Here is a 9,793-nt window from a genome sequence, read left to right on the forward strand (position 1 = left end):
ACAGGATGGCACTTGAGAGATCTAGGGAGATGGAGCTTGACTGCAACACGATTGATGATCTTGGCAATGGGGAATGGTCCAATGAACCTGGGAGCCAGTTTCCTAGACTCGGTGGCCAATGGTAGGTCCCGAGACGATAACCAGACCTTCTGTCCCAACAGGTAGTGTGGGGCTGGTGTGCGATGGCGGTTGGCTAAGAGTTGATTCCTGGCCGATGTTCTTCTTAACGCCGCCCTGGTGTTGCGCCAAGCCTGGTGAGCCCGATGCAGGTGTGCAGTAACTGATGGAACGTCGGCACTGGGTTGGGTAGAAGGAAAAACTGGTGGTTGGAACCCATAGGCGACGTGAAATGGAGACAGGCCGGTGGCGGAGCTAATGAGGGAATTGTGAGCGTATTCGATCCATGGGAGATTCTCAGACCAGGTCGAAGGTTGCTGATGACAAGTGCACCGGATGGCTGCCTCCAGGTCTTGGTTGGTCCGCTCGGTCTGTCCATTGCTCTGAGGGTGGTAGCCGGAGGACAGGCTAGGGGAGGCCCCCAGAGATTTGCAGAATGCCCTCCAGACGGCCGAGGAAAACTGTGGTCCTCTGTCGGATACCACATCAGTGGGGATGAAGTGCAGCCGGAAAGCGTGGAGCACTAATAATTGGGCAGTTTCAAGAGCTGACGGCAGCTTGGAGAGGGCCACGAAGTGGGCCATCTTCGAGAACCGGTCCACAATGGTCAAGACAGTGTCATTACCCTCGGAGGGGGGCAGTCCTGTGACAAAGTCCACAGCTATGTGTGACCACGGGCGGGAGGGGATGGGTAATGGGTGTAACAGTCCTGCTGGAGCCTGGTGGGATGCCTTGTTCCGGGCGCAGATCCGACATGCTGCCACAAACGCCTTCGTATCTGCCAGAATGGATGGCCACCAAAAACGCTGGGAGAGGACAAAACTGGTGCGACGAATACCTGGATGGCAAGCGATCTTCGACCCATGTGCCCAATCCAGAACGCTGGAACGGAGCCCCCAATGACGTGGGTATGGGGAACAATTGGTTCATGTGAAGAATTCTCAAAGGATGAAGAGTAGACACGGGACAGGGCATCTGGCTTCCCATTCTGAGAACCAGGTCGGAAAGTGATGATAAAGTTAAAACGGGTCAGAAATAGTTGCCACCTGGCCTGGCGGGGGTTCAGTCTCTGTGCGGTCCTTAAGTAGGACAGGTTCTTGTGGTCTGTGTAGATGATGAATGGTTGCTCCGCCCCTTCCAGCCAATGTCTCCACTCCTGAAGGGCCAAAATGACCGCCAGAAGCTCCCTGTTGCCAATGTCATAATTTCTCTCAGCAGGGGATAGGCGACGAGAGAAGAAAGCACAGGGGTGCAACTTCTGGTCGGTGGTAGATTGCTGGGAGAGTACGGCCCCTACACCTGAATCAGAAGCGTCCACCTCAACAAAAAATTGGAGAGAACGGTCAGGGTAACACAGAACAGGAGCCGAAGTAAACAATCTTTTCAGCCTCAAGAACGCGGAATTGGCTTCGGGTGTCCATTCAAACGGAACCTCAGTAGAGGTTAGCCTCGAAAGTGGCTCAGCGACGCGACTAAAATTACGAATAAATCGCCTATAAAAATTAGAGAAGCCCAAGAATCTCTGAAGGTGCTTCTTGGAAACCGGAGTGGGCCAATCTACTACTGCTTTTACCTTAGCGGGATCCGGTCTGAGTCTACCCTCCTCAATGATAAAACCTAAGAATGGAATGGAGGATGAGTGAAACTCGCATTTTTCCGCCTTGACGAACAGTTTGTTCTCGAGCAATCGTTGAAGGACTAACCGAACCTGCTGCACATGTTCGTCAAATGTTGATGAATAAATTAATATATCGTCCAAGTAAACAAAGAGAAAACGACCTGTCATGTCCCGAAAAATGTCATTAATGAAGCCCTGAAAAACGCCAGGTGCATTAGTAAGTCCAAAAGGCATGACAAGATACTCAAAATGTCCGAGAGGAGTGTTGAATGCGGTCTTCCATTCATCCCCCTCTCGGATGCGAACAAGATGGTAAGCGTTACGTAGATCGAGTTTAGTAAAAAACCTCGCTGATTGTAATGGAGTAAAAGCAGAATCAAGGAGTGGTAGAGGATACTTATTCTTGATAGTAATCTGATTAAGAGTGCGGTAGTCTATACAAGGCCGTAGGGACTTGTCCTTCTTTTCGACAAAAAAAAATCCAGCGGCTACAGGTGCGGTCGAAGGGCGAATGAGGCCGGCAGCTATAGATGTGTTTATGTATTCTTCTAGTGCTTTGAATTCGGTGTTAGACACCTTGTACAAACGGGTCGATGGTAACGCCGCCCCGGCTAGCAAATAAATGCCACAATCGTAGGGTCGGTGGGGGGGAAGTGAGAGTGCTCTATCCTTGCTAAACACCGCCCTTAAGTCATGGTAGTGCTTGGGCACGTTTGTCAAGTCTATGTTCTCTATAACAGCGGTAGGTGGCGGTGTATGAGATCCTGCTGCGGAACGAAGACAATGTGTGTGGCAGGTTACACTCCAATTAATAATGGCCGAACGAGGCCAGTCTATGTGCGGGTTATGCTTATGTAACCAGGTTAACCCTAGGATGACGGGCGCGGACCGTGATGGCACAACAAGAAAAATTATTTTCTCACAATGATTACCAGACAAGCGCAGGTTGAGTGGGAGTGTCTGGTGGGTTATGCTGGCTAATAGGCGCCCATCAAGAGAATACACCCTCTTGGGCACATACAGTTTGACAACAGGAATCTTATGGAGTCTCATGAACTCAAAATCCAAAAAGTTATCATCTGCTCCTGAGTCAATGAGAGCGCAAATGTCTATTTGTTGGTTAGACCAAGAAATAGTACCTTTTAGCTGCATTCTGCCTGCGGCCAACGAAGGAGAACGGCGAACTCTGGTGGACGTGTCCTCTGGCGAGTGAGGGCGCACTCGTGGCCGTGCGGCGGGGCGCGGCAGTTCTTTGCAGCGGGAGATGAGATGATCAGCGGCCCCACAGTATAGGCAGAGTTGGAGGCGAACGCGACGTTCCCTCTCGGCGGCGGTGAGTCGGCGGCCTCCCAGTTGCATCGGCTCATCTATCTGCCATGAAGGAGGGGTGTCTTCGAGTTGCTCCGTCTTGCAGATGGCAGGTCTAGCTGGCGCTGATTGGCTGCTAGGTGGGGCTTGTCTCCCTCGTCGATCCCTCCTCTCCTCCAATAGGCGGAAGTCGATTTGCACCGCCAGCTCGATGAGATCATCCAGATTCGTCGGGAGTGACAGCGGGATCATCATGTGACGAATCTCGTCCGCGAGACCCAGGAAGAAAGCGTCCAACAGCGCTGAGGGACCCCAGTCACAATCGGCGGCCATGGTGCGAAACTCGATCGCGTAATCCGCGACCCGTCGTGAACCCTGTTGCAGCCGGAAAAGGGATCTCGCTGCCTCTCTACCTGGGAGTCGTCGTTGGAAGATTTGCTTCAAGGATTTGGAAAAGTTTGCGTATGTGGAGCTGGAGGTGGTCTGACGGTTCCATTCGGCAGTCGCCCAGGTGCCAGCACGGCCAGACAGGTGAGAGATAACAAACGCTACCTTAGCCCGCTCAGAGGTGAATGCGGAAGCGTTTAGCTCGAAATGAAGTTCACACTGCGTCAGGAATTGTCTTACGTCTTCCCTTTCCCCGGAAAAACGTTCGGGTCGGGATAGCCGTATCTTGCTGGTACTTGCGGGTTGTGTAGGTTGGGTGGATGCCTGGTCAGGCACAGTGGTCGAGGTGGGTATGACGGTGGCTAGCAGCATGTTGACTCGCTCCAACATGGCGTCTTGACGCTCCGACATCCCCTGTAGACCTCGGCTCAGGTGGTCAAGCTGGTCCCCCTGCTGGTTGATCCGTTGAGCATGGCCTTGAAAAGCTCTTTTCCAGGGGTCTGTCTCTGCGGGTTCCATAGTATGGCCGGAACTTTCTGTTAGGAATCGGTGAGGTGGATCCCAAGGATGCAGAGACGAATTTGTGTTTACAATTGTTCTTCCTTTTATTGGGCGGAAGCACAAGGTAGCAAAACAAAGGCGATGGTGGAAAACCCAAAACACACCATGTAAAAAACTACTAAGAGAAAAAAAACACACAAAACTAAAAGCGCTAGACAAGGCTAGGAAAAATATACTTCATGAAAGAAGTAAATAGACTAGGTCCAAAATAAAACGCTAGACAAGGCTAGGAATAATACGGGCCAACCTGAGAAGAAAAGTATGCGATGAACTAGTGAGTTCTCGTGGCACGACCAACAGGTTGCAAGCAATGGCAAAGTTCCGGCGCTCACCGGTTGTCAGCAGCCTGGTTAAATAAGCTGTTTCTAATTACTGTCAGGTGTGTGCTGCTGCCTTGCGTCAGCTGCACTCCATACTGTGAACGAGAGAGAGAGTGAACATGGAGTGCAGACAACAGAAATGAGCAAGGACATTACAGATTACCACATATATTTAAAGAAAAATATGTTGTAGGGCGTTGTTGACCCTAGGGTGCAGAGACACAATATGGCATGCAGGTAATATGATAATTTATAAAACAAAACTAAACCGTGTGTAGCTAGGGAGTTCACAGAAAACCAAAACTAGTGCAGCTAGGGAGTGCAGAGAGAGCTAACACCGCTGAGTAGCGTAATCACGAAACAAAGAAGCAAGGCAGAGTTGCAGAGGACAGGAAAAGCATATAAAGCATCCTGATTGGCAATGGGACAGGTGAGGAAGCCAGCGCCCAGACCGTAGAATAGCGGAAAACAGGAATTGGAAACCAAAATAAGACTACTAGACAAGAAATAAAACAAAATACAGGAGCACAAGAAAATAATGAGAAGCCATTACAGTATTTTTTTAAATTGTCTTTGCTTATTGTATTGCACAATGTAACACACGCTTATTCTCTACACACCTGGTTTATTTACATATATTATTCTGCCCTCCCTGAATTTTGGAATTAAGTTTAGCAGAAGTAAGCGGTCTTTTAAGTTAGAGATTAAAAACTCCCAATTTGAGGTTGTTTATTGATAGTCTCCACAATGAAGTTATTGTAAAACTAAGCACACACAGGTAAGTACAGTATATAATTACGCACATGAAGTGCACATGCATATAGTAATTGTGTTACATTTCCAATACAGTTTGATATAAACTGAAAAACAGCAATGCAATCACACAAGATATCGGTTGGCTCTTTTGCCGCTAGCTTAATGCTAACATGCAATGGGCGATCCCATTGACAGGCTAATGAAAATTATCATTTCGATCATTCTAAACTTGTAAAAACTTTTAACAAATTAGATTTTAACAGAATAAAATGTACACAAAACAGCAAATATTTTTCTACGTACAGGAATATAGTCACCAAATTATGTTGAAACGAAGTTCGGCCGCTAACTTTGTACGACTTGTCTGCTGCTCTCTGCACTCATTGCACATGTGTGTGTGCATGCTTCCTAACTACAAAAGCCTGTGAAAAAAGTGTACATTTTAATTGGATTTTTTTTTTCTACCTTTGGGGGCCTTAAATTTGCTTGTGGCGGGCCACTACAAGCAATGAATATTTTAAGGAACAGTACATCAATTTAAGCATCAACAATATTTTTGGGGATGGTGCACTTGAGCCAATAGGGTTGATTCAGGTCAAAATTCAATGGTATCAGGGTCCAAAATAAAATGGTAATGCTTAAGAAAGTTGTATTAAAAAGCATCTTAAACATGCACAATTCAATATGTCTGAAAAGGAGTAGGAAGCAGCAAAGCATATCGGTAATTACTGTGTCTGCTTGCTTCCTTTGTTTTGTTTATGTTCATATGTTACCGTTGTATACATTGGCAAAACAAGAATAAACATATGTAATAGTCAATAGCATTAGAGACACTGTTTAGCAAAAAAACCAAACAAAAACAATTGACTGTAAATCCTGTTAAAAATAAATTGAATTTAGGAATACATTTTATCAAGCATTGTGGTTCTCAGCACTCTACTACTTATATATAACTTCCAAATGCCATTAAAGGCCTACTGAAATGAATTTTTTTTATTTAAACGGGGATAGCAGATCTATTCTATGTGTCATACTTGATCATTTTGCGATATTGCCATATTTTTGCTGAAAGGATTTAGTATAAAACAACGACGATAAAGATCGCAACTTTTGGTATCTGATAAAAAAAAGGCTTGCCCCTAGCGTGACGTAGTCAATTGAACATATCTGCAAAGTTCCCTATTGTTTACAATGATGGCCGTCAGAAGTGAGAGAGATTCGGACCGAGAAAGCGACGATTTCCCCATTAATTTGAGCGAGGATGAAAGATTTGTGGATGAGGAAAATGCAAGTGAAGGACTAGTGGGGAGTGGAAGCGATTCAGATAGGGAAGATGCTGTGAGAGCCGGGGGTGACCTGATATTCAGCTGGGAATGACTACAACAGTAAATAAACACAAGACATATATATATACTCTATTAGCCACAACACAACCAGGCTTATATTTAATATGCCACATCCCAATCCCGCATAACAAACACCTAGGTGTTTGTTATGCTAGCTCCTAGCTCCTAGCTACTAGCTGGAGCTAGTTATAGCAAGCGATCAAATGTTTGGAAGCGCAGCTATGTACTCACGGTATCGCGTCTGTGTATCCAAATCAAAGTCCTCCTGGTTAGAGTCTCTGTTGTCCGAGTTCTTCGATCTTGACTGCATCTTTCGGGAATGTAAACAAACACTGGCTGTGTTGTGTTGCTGACTTCCCTCGCAAAATATCCGCTTCGCACCGACAACTTTCTTCTTTGCTTGCTCAGCTTCTTTCTCCATAATGCAATGAACAAATTGCAACAGATTCACCAACACAGATGTCCAGAATACTGTGGAATAATAAGATGAATACAGAGCTATTTCGTATTGGCTTCAATGGGGAAGCCATACCTCTGTTAAACTGGCTACGTCACGCGCATACGTCATCATACCGAGACGTTTTCAAGCGGAAGTGTGGCGGGAAATTTAAAATTGCACTTTATAAGTTAACCCGGCCGTATTGGCATGTGTTGCAATGTTAAGATTTCATCATTGATATATAAACTATCAGACTGCGTTGTGACGATCGGTCACTTCCTTTCTGTTTGTCTCCTTGGTTTTTGTATTACTTCTGTTCAGTGCTCTTATTTTGTTAAATTTCCTGTTCCGCGGAGCACTGTTTTCTCTTCACCTGCCGTTGATTGGCAGCCGGTCCACACCTGCTGCCAATCAGCATATGTCTATTTATGTTTTCTCTCGAGCACTCTTCAGTGCTCGATGATAGACTTCTATGTTTGGAACAATTCTGCAAGACTGCTTTATTTTCTGTTTATGTTAATTAAAATCATCTTACCTGCACATCCTCCTCCTGGTTCTTGCATCTTGGGGACACACAAACTGCAGCCATGCGAGTTCCTCACAGTATCATCGAGCCAGAATGCTGTATCCTCGCGAGAACCACTGTCGGCGACGCACAGCCGACGTTCTGGACCGCACAATTCATAGAGGACTTGAAAGCCAGGTTTGTGCGGTCCCAGCCCACAGCAGGCTCGGACCTTCTCCCTCCGCCTCGACCGCCGGTTCCGGCTCTCCGACCGGCGCGGCCACCGCCGCCTTCCCTCCTCCCGGCTAGGCCGCCGGCTCCGGCTCTCCGACCGGCGCGGCCACCGCCGCCTTCCCTCCTCCCGGCTAGGCCGCCGGCTCCGGCTCTCCGACCGGCGCGGCCACCGCCGCCATCTTCCCCGTCGCCTGCTGTGCATCCTGTCCCGGCTCCACGGCAATCGCCTGTGCCGGCGCGTCGACCTCCGGTTCCCACACCGCGTCGCACGCCGGTCGCAGCCCCGCGTCTTACGCCGGTCGCGGCGCCACAACGACCAACACCGGCTGAGCGCCCAGCACCCGTTCCTGCTCCAAGGCAGCTTCCAGCAGCTGCACCACGGCTGCTATCCCTTCCAGCACCCGCTCGTCCTGCCAGTCCGGCGAAGGCTCCAGTGGAGCCTTCCATGATGTTCCTCCTGGCCTCCTGCTGGGACTCGGCGAGGGACGTGTCTTTTTCCCTCCTCCTGGCCCCCTACCGCCCGTCCCTGGTTTTCGCACCGGGGGACATCAACAACCCGGAACTCCTCCCTGTGGTGGACGGCGTCTGGCATCCGCCTACTGGAGGGGGGGCTACTACCAGCAGCAGTGCAGCCAAGCACACGCCGCTGTCATCCCCGCCATCGTCTCCTCCCACGGAGACATCATCGCCGCCACCTTCATCTTCCCAGGCGCGCCTTCCCACGGCGCAGACATCTTCCGCGTCACCGGCGGGACACTGCACGGTGCTGTCATCGAAGACTCCTCTCATGGCGCTGTCGTCATCGTCGCTGCCGGCTGTGCGACCTCCTCATCCGCCAAAGACGCGGCGGTGTTATGGACTTCCTCTGCGCTGTTTGCCGCGATCTGCAGAACCTGCGTGTGGACCTTTGCAGCTGTTGGTGCTCAGGTACCACGCGCTTCTGCCTCCTTGTCGGCCACTAATGTGGCCGTTCCGCGGTCGCCCACCTCGCCAGTGGCAGCGGCGTTCAACGCGTCGCCGCCACCTGACGCTCCCTCGCTGGCTGCGAGGACATTTGGCCTGGCGACCCTCCACCAACTCCTCCCTCCACCCTCCCGTAATTTTTGGACTTTTTACATTATTGTTTCCAGGGAACATCTGGAATCTGTTCCTTGAGGGGGGGGGGGGGGGGGGTCCTGTGACGATCGGTCACTTCCTTTCTGTTTGTCTCCTTGGTTTTTGTATTACTTCCGGTCAGTGCTCTTATTTTGTTAAATTTCCTGTTCCGCGGAGCACTGTTTTCTCTTCACCTGCCGTTGATTGGCAGCCGGTCCACACCTGCTGCCAATCAGCATATGTCTATTTATGTTTTCTCTCGAGCACTCTTCAGTGCTCGGTGATAGACTTCTATGTTTGGAACAATTCTGCAAGACTGCTTTATTTTCTGTTTATGTTAATTAAAATCATCTTACCTGCACATCCTCCTCCTGGTTCTTGCATCTTGGGGACACACAAACTGCAGCCATGCGAGTTCCTCACATGCGTGGTCGGTAGTAGTGGGTTTCAGTAGGCCTTTAATGGCAATAAAACATACCAAATTGTAGGTCAAATTAAAGCCAATAAAAAGGGCTTTTCAGATCTGTAATAATCTACTATATATCAATCGTCCATGTGACGACATATAATGCGACCAAGTCCCAGCTCAAAAGATTACTTTCAGTGGTGAATGTTTTGGACTTTCAGCCAGTCATTTGTAATAAGGTCTACTACATTGATTCATATGTTAATACTAGATCATTTTGTTATTATGTTGGTAGTGCACATATGACCACAGGCATTTCAAGTGACAGACTGCATGCCTAAAACATTGGTACTTTATCAGTGTATCTAAATAGCTTATATATATATAGTTGCAAAAAATGTGTGAACCCTTTGGGGTTATTTGGATTTCTGCATAAACTGGACATCCGATGTTTTCTGATTTTTATCTAAGTCTCATAAATAGACAAACACAGTCTGATTGAACTAATACTGCTAAAAAATATGTTGTAATGTTTTTATTGAACACACCATGTAAACAGTCACAGTGCAGGGTGGAAAATGATGTGAACCTTTGGATTTAATAACTGCTTGACCCTCATTTGGCAACAATAACCTCAACCAAACGTTTGCTGTTGTTGAAGATCAGACCTGCACAACGGTCTGGAGGTATTTTAGACCATT

This window comes from Entelurus aequoreus, linkage group LG05, assembly GCF_033978785.1.
Source record: "Entelurus aequoreus isolate RoL-2023_Sb linkage group LG05, RoL_Eaeq_v1.1, whole genome shotgun sequence".
Taxonomy (NCBI): Eukaryota; Metazoa; Chordata; class Actinopteri; order Syngnathiformes; family Syngnathidae; genus Entelurus; species Entelurus aequoreus.